We start from the raw sequence: 7,420 nt of genomic DNA, 5'->3' as shown, positions 1-7,420 counted from the left end.
AGACGCAATTGTCTCTTCAAGCCAGAATGTTGAATACAATGATATGTACAGGTTGTACATGCTATAGGTCCTTCTGATGACAGGAGGTGGAGATAAGGGATCCACATTAAAGTGTTGCTTGTATTTTCAATCTCTTGATGTGATGCGCAATATGTAAACAATAGCCGAATGTAACCAAAGCAGTCCACCTTAGCACGTTTCCTCGCAATCAGCAGGAATTGTTTGCCTTTTGGTCTGTGTGGTTAGAATAGTCTCAGCCATATTGTGCAAGTGTTTGTCACATGCGCATTGCATCAGTATTGAAAATAAAAACCGGAAATAAAAACCGATAAACAGACCAGCATACTGAAGGTCGGGTTGATAACATTTCCCTGTGGATATTTTGTATCGGATTACCTCCGTCATCGGGATAAAATCATCAGGACAACAGGAAAAGTAAGTTGAAGTTAAGTTTGTTCAACATTCTGACTTGTAAATGGGACTGTTTGGGAATGCTGAGCCAACATGTTAGAGATGAGTGTGTAAGTATTTCCCTCTCATCCAGAATTCAGATTGGAAGGCGTGGGCTTACTTGAGAAATCTTGTTGTAATAAATATATAGGACAAATTCTTCATTCACAAAACCAATTTACACAGAGAGGAACATTTATCTGGAACATGCTTATAAAAAATGCATGGTTAAGGCCTTAGAAATATTGTATACCAAACAAAGTTAAGGAAGTGCACATTTAACATGCTGATAGAAATGAGGTAAGACTGATTTCAGTTTTCCTGCATTAAAGTCCCCGGCCACTAGGAGTGCCGCCTCTGGGTCGGCGTTTTGATGTTTGCTTATTTCCTTATACAGCTGACTGAGTGCGGTCAAAAACACTAAAACTTTCCACCTTCTCCACTGCTGTCCCATCGATGTGGATATGAGGTTGCTCACTCTGCTGTTTCCTGAAGTCCACGATCATCTCCTTTGTTTTGTTGGCGTTGAGTATGAGGTTATTTTCCTGACACCACACTCCGAGGGCCCTCACCTCCTCCCTGTAGGCCGTCTCGTCGTTGTTGGTAATCAAGCTACCGCTGTAGTGTCGTTTGCAAACTTGATGATTGAGTTGGAGGCTTGCATGGCCACGCAGTCATGGGTGAACAGGGAGAACAGGAGAGGGCTGAGAACACACCCTTGTGGGGCCCCAGTGTTGAGGATCAGCGGGTTGGAGATGTTGTTTCCTTCCTTACTGGGTTGTTTCCAGAGAGAACATATAAGGTATGGAGAATGATAAACCAATACCATGGTGGGCATGGATCATGTTAGATGTATTGGACTATAAGGTATAGAGAATGGTGGAGACTGTAGAACTGTCATCAACACATGCTTCAGTATTCTCCCTTCTCTCTAGGAGCATTTGTGTGCCCAGGCCTCATAGGCGTATCGAAACGATCCCACCCTGGTCACCAATGTAGCTGACCGATGTAGAGTTAGTTACAAGTGCAGAATGCAAGCTAAAGCTTGTGTGATCCATAGACGAGTCCTCTACCATCTACCTACCATCTATGTACCATCAAGCCTGGGCTCCTGAAGCGGACAATATAATTCTCCTCACCGCAGGTTACAATAGTAAAATAATCTGTCACCTGTTAAACCAATTCTACATTCCAATTTAGTTTTCGAGATGCTCAAACAAGCACAGTAGGATGGTTCTCCACACAGGTGAGTGAATCAGCCTATGCTTGGTTAATAGCACTTGGTTGATCTCTGGGAGCAGGACACAGGAGAGCTGAATATATCATGTAACAAAAGCGAGAAACAGTAATTAATTCATAAAATAAATCATCACAGCAAAGGAATGTAGTTTGGAAGAGGTAGAATGATGCTGGGAGAAGGAATGTGGAGCTGGATCAAAAACGTGAGAGCAGGACTAGAAGTCGGGGCCAGCAAAGTGGATCTGGATCGACAGAGTGAGATGAGGAATAGAAGTCGGGGCCAGCAAAGTGGAGCTGGATCGACAAAGTGAGATGAGAAATAGAAGTCGGGGCCAGCAAGGTGGAGCAGGACTCCAGCAACTTTGTATGATCTTCAGTAGCGGTGGGTAAAATGACTGGGGAAGTCAAGTCAGGGAAAAAAAGCCATATCAAATCAAAGTTTATTTGTCACGTGCGCTGAATACAACAGGTGTAGTAGACCTCACAGTAAAACGCTTACTTACAGGCTCTAACCAATAGTGCAAAAAAAGTATTAGGTGAACAATAGGTAAGTAAAGAAATAAAACAACAGTAAAAAGACAGGCTATATACAGTAGCGAGGCTACATACAGACACCGGTTAGTCAGGCTGATTGAGGTAGTATGTACATGTAGATATGGTTAAAGTGACTATGCATATATGATGAACAGAGAGTAGCAGTAGCGTAAAAAGAGGCGTTGGGGGGGGCACACAATGCAAATAGTCCGGGTAGCCATTTCATTACCTGTTACAACCTATGTATTGTGATAATTGCGTTGTTTGCTCTATAATCTGTTAGTTCGTATGCCTCGACACCGTGATATATAGGCCTAAGGCTGAGACATTAAGATGTCAGTGGCAGAATAAATTCAACCACACTTTTGTTTCATCACAGAACCGGAGAGCAAGTCCACAAAGCATATTGGATGTAACAAACAGTTACGTGACCTACAGCATGGTCAAGCAAGTTAACGTTTACGATATTTTCGGACCACTAAACGACTTTTGATTTAGAACCACAGAGAGTTACAGGAAGTCACAAAGAAAACAGGAGCTGCCTGGACCATTACAACATCATCAAATCATCTCTGCTTAGTTTATTACGTTAACAACTGAAAGATACAAAAAACAATTTAGTCCAATCAACGTAAGCTAAATATGATGTGGGTGTGTCCATGGTTCTGATTTGTGTGTGTGTGTGCGCGCGCGCATCCGTGCAAGAAGAAAAACATGTTGACTTGCCCTACCTAACACCAATGCCCTCCTCCTCTCTTTCATGTTGACGCAACGGTCTATCACTCTGTCAGAAAGTACCCACTTTTATTGTTTGTTGTCGTAGGCTACCTGGCTAAAACTCTTGCTCGCTAGCCTAACTTTGTTTTCATGGGCAACGTTAGCTAGTTATTTTAGCCTTCTACATATTGAACTTCCATCCTCTCAAACCAGGGGCACAATGTATGAATTAATGGTTGGATCAGAATCGCCGTTATAATCATTGGCCAGTATGGAAAGTTAAGTAAAACCACAAGTCCAAATCCCTATCTCCATCCATGGCTAATTTAGCAAAGGGACAATTTTAGCTAGCTAGCTAGCCACCGGAGGACAACAACGTAACGAGATGCAACAATTCAAGTTGTTTCCGTCAATGACGTATGCTTTCAATGCAATTTGATAGGAATGAAGCCAAATCCAAACTGGCTTCCCTTGACATTTTTTTTTTTGGTGCGCCAGGACCATTCACAATTGAACTCAATGCTGATTGGTTATTGTTTTATACTTTTTTTTAATCAAGGAGGCCAAATGCTCGCTGGCTTCCCTTGCGTTCAGTGCTACGACGGCAACAATGTCATACTCTTTTAGACCAGACAGCATCAGATAGCTGGCCTACAGAGACAGCGGGGCGCTGTTTCGCTCGCTCGGATGCTTTCTCTGGTGAGATACGTTCAGCCTGTTGTGAATTGAAGGAACATTATGAAAGACAGAGACGAAAGATAAATAAACATTTTTAAAATAAAGTTGAACAATCGCGAAGGAAGGAGAAACTTTATTAGGGCCGGAAGCAAAGTTGGGAGAAGAGGAATTGTTGGGACAGGGACACAGAAAGGTGGATTTCTGAGGAGGAATGGAGGAGGGGAAAGGGGAAGAAGAGAATGAGGAAAGCAGAGGTTGGATTGGAGGAATACGGAGATTTTAAAAAAAAATGGAGATGGGATGTCGAAGAAGATTGGTGTCAAGTGCAAACAGAGTGATCCAGGCACCAGACCGAGTTCTGGAGGTGAAATGGAAGTGGGTGAGGTGGAAGGTGGAAGGTGTGGTGAAGAGCTCGGAACTCGAGCCTGGCATCAGTGGACACGATAAAGAAGAATCTGGTCCAGTAGAAGTAATGTTTTTGGAGAAAGTGGACCTTTTGCCTTTTGACGGATCCATTTTGTGGTTTCAGGGTGGGTGGGAAAGGAGTTGGGTGGAGTTGAATCAGTGAAGGTAACCTGTAGTGGACTTGGGATATTTGTTTGTGTTTCTGCTGGCTCTACTTGTCACGCAACTTTCTTGGTTTGCGGTTAGGAATAGGGCACAATTGAAAGGAGTGATTTCTGGAGTAGTGTGGAGGTGGAGCAATTGAAGTTGAAGACTCCTCCGTGTTTTTGTGATGCCCACTGTTTGGTGCAAGGCAGACCCGGTGGTGAAACAGAGGAGTCACTCACAGTCCTTTTGAGTTTTGAGTCAGAGTCTTTACCAGCAAGGTCATGTTAGGATATATCAGTTATCCTGTTTGAGCTTTTGTGCCGAATCCACTGCGGTGTTTCAGGTGCCACGTTTATGGTCATGTCGTAGCAGTTTGTAGGAGGGAGATTCCAAGATGTGGGAAGAGTGCAGGAGGACATGGGATAGAGGATTGTGTAGTTTCTGTGGATAAAGTTGTGTGTGTCGACTGTAGAAGTGCCCATGTTGCTGGGGATCGGAAGTGTCCGGTGCAAGAGGCAGGTTGAGGTGGCTAGAGTCAGAGAAGTGCAGAAGGTGTCGTATGCTGAGGCAGTGAAGAAAGTAGTGAATGATGGGTCAAGGGTGAGAGTTCCTGAGAGGATCCCTGTGAGTAGTAGATCTGTGCCAGCACAGAGGGATAGGCCAACGAGTGATATATGTTTCAGTAAGGTTGTCTTCTTAGCAATGGTTATGAACTGTAACGCAGAAATGGAACGTAAATCAGAGAAAATAGATGTTGCGGTGGCATCTGCAGAGAAGTATTTGGGCATACGAGATTCACTTTACCCAATAGCAGTTTGTCAGATGGAGATCTCTCTCGAAATGTCACCAGCTGTCTACTACCTTTAGGTACGGATAACGTGATTGGCAGACGTTATCAGCAGAGACAGTACCATGGATAGTTTGATTGGTTTACAGTTTAGTACTTGGCGGTGTTTGTCTGTCAGTCAAAATAGAAAGAATTGACATTGCCAACAAACGGAAATGTATTCAGAATAAATAAATATATGCAATATGTTAACTATCTCCTCCCTCGACAGAGATTGATCATCTTGAGAACTAAAGCAAATATCTTTCTACGACCCACCACCTAATATCTTCATAGAATTTTTATATCAATATCTATATAATAATATATATAAAAAATAAATAAATAAAATTATTGATTTAAAATATATATATATACAATAATTAAAATTAAAAATAAATAAATATACAATTATTGATATATATATATATATCAATAATTGTATATTTATTTATTTTTAATTTTAATTATTGTATATATATATATTTTAAATCAATAATTTTATTTATTTATTTTTTATATCAATAATTTAACATTTTTTATGTCAATAATTAGAATTTTGATATAAACATCGATTTATCAATATGAAAATAGATATTTTTTTATATCTAACTGCATTTAAAAAATATTTTTTTTAATGATAATTCATGGGGGTGAGATTATTTTTGCGTGCAGTTTCTATTGCAAGTCTACATTAAAATTACATCTAAAAAGGGATTAAATAAATAAAAATATTTATAGATCTAAATAATTTACTCCTCTTTTTTCAAAGTGAAAGAAAAACGTGACAGTTTTCCAAATGAATAAAAAGAAACAAGAAATGTAAATGTATTTATTGCGTATGTCTTCACCCCTCAGCGTTAATACCTAATGGAAGCATCTTTTGGCAGCCATTACAGATGTGAATCATTTGAATAAGATTCTACTAACCTTGCACAATTCTTAGGGCAACATGTCAAAATATACTCAAGCTCAGTAAATTTAGTTGGAAATCATTGATGTACATATTCAATGGTTGTCACTGATTTACAAGCAGATTCAAGTCAGGAATGAGACTACCAGACCATTCGGGAAGACTCAACGCCTCTTGGAAAGCTATTCTGGTGTGTCTTTGGCATTAGAAAAAGTGTAATTGTTCAGCTGAAAAACATTCTATCGTCGGGTTAGGTTTTGAGAAGACGGTGGGTATTCTGTGTACATCGGTAGGAAAGAAATCCAATTGAATCATTTTTAACATTTTAATTTTAAGTCAACATAATGTGAAGACTGTGTCTCAATGCTCTCTCCGCCCAAAATTATCATTTTTAATATCGATACATATGTTTTATATATAAACAAATATATATAATTATTGATATCGAAAATTAAATTGATTATAAAAAATAAAAAAAACTATAAAAAAACAAACGTTTGGACACACCTACTCATTCCAGGGGTTTTCTTTATTTGTACTATTTTATACATTGTAGAATAATAGTGAAGACATCAAAACTATGAAATAACACATATGGAATCATGTAGTAACCAACAAAGTGTTTAAAAAAAGAAAATAGTCCAAATAAAATACAGATTCAGGTAGATCCCTCCCTGTTTGTTGAACCTGTCCAATAGAAACACTAGTTTTCGTTGTTTGCAGTAATGACGACACCCCTGGGGCCTATTCATTACGGAAACCCGTTTACCGTTTAAGAAACCAAACGGAAGCAAACAGAGCAAAACTTGCGTTTTTATTGGACAAATTCAGGTCGGTGTCTCCCCGTTTCTTTCCGTTTGCTTCCGATTTTTAAGAAACGTTTTGGCAACAGAATCGGCACAATGAATACGCCCCTGGCCAAGCGTTTTCACAATGAGGGGATTCGATTATCTGTCCCGGGTTAACCCAGTGGAAGGAGTTTCCACCGAATGAAAAGTGATTGCATGCATGACTCAGCGTGAGCCAGATGCCCCGTTCAAAGCCCACAGCGAAATCGGCTCCAAAACAAGTGACATAGTGTAGGCTTAATTTAGAGGGAGGGGGAGGTTGTTGTTTCAGGAATACAGAATATACTGTACTGTCTGTTTGTACAGTTTCTCTGTCTTTCTGTCTCTGTCTGTACTGTCTGTACTGTCTGTACTGTCTGTACTGTCTGTCTGAATGTCTGACTGTCTGTCCATCTGTCTGTCCATCTGTCTGTCGCTCAGCCTAGCATTCATGGTTCTGACTAGAGGAAGTACACCTACAACCGGAAGTTAGGAGAATTAACGTGGCATGTTAGGAGAATTAACGTGGCAGGTTAGGAGAATTAACGTGGCAGGTTAGGAGAATTAACGTGGCAGGTTAGGAGAATTAACGTGGCAGGTTAGGAGAATTAACGTGGCAGGTTAGGAGAATTAACGTGGCAGGATAGGAGCATTAACGCGGCAGGTGTAGAGAATTTATGCGGA

At 40.3% G+C, this 7,420-nt stretch overlaps 1 protein-coding gene across 1 annotated transcript in view; it reads left to right on the top strand.

Moving 5' to 3' along the window:
* Window positions 1-71: 71 nt before the first annotated feature.
* Window positions 72-7,420, top strand: part of LOC139550090 (acetyl-coenzyme A synthetase, cytoplasmic-like) — a 37,258-nt gene continuing 29,909 nt past the window's right edge. Inside the window, exon 1 of the mRNA XM_071360716.1 lies at window positions 72-435. The gene's annotated coding sequence lies outside the window, so the exon portion shown is untranslated. The remainder of the gene's footprint in view (window positions 436-7,420) is intronic.

The sequence above is a fragment of the Salvelinus alpinus genome, chromosome 23 (genome assembly GCF_045679555.1).
Source record: "Salvelinus alpinus chromosome 23, SLU_Salpinus.1, whole genome shotgun sequence".
Lineage (NCBI taxonomy): Eukaryota > Metazoa > Chordata > Actinopteri > Salmoniformes > Salmonidae > Salvelinus > Salvelinus alpinus.
This window is presented reverse-complemented; position numbering and strand designations above follow the sequence as displayed.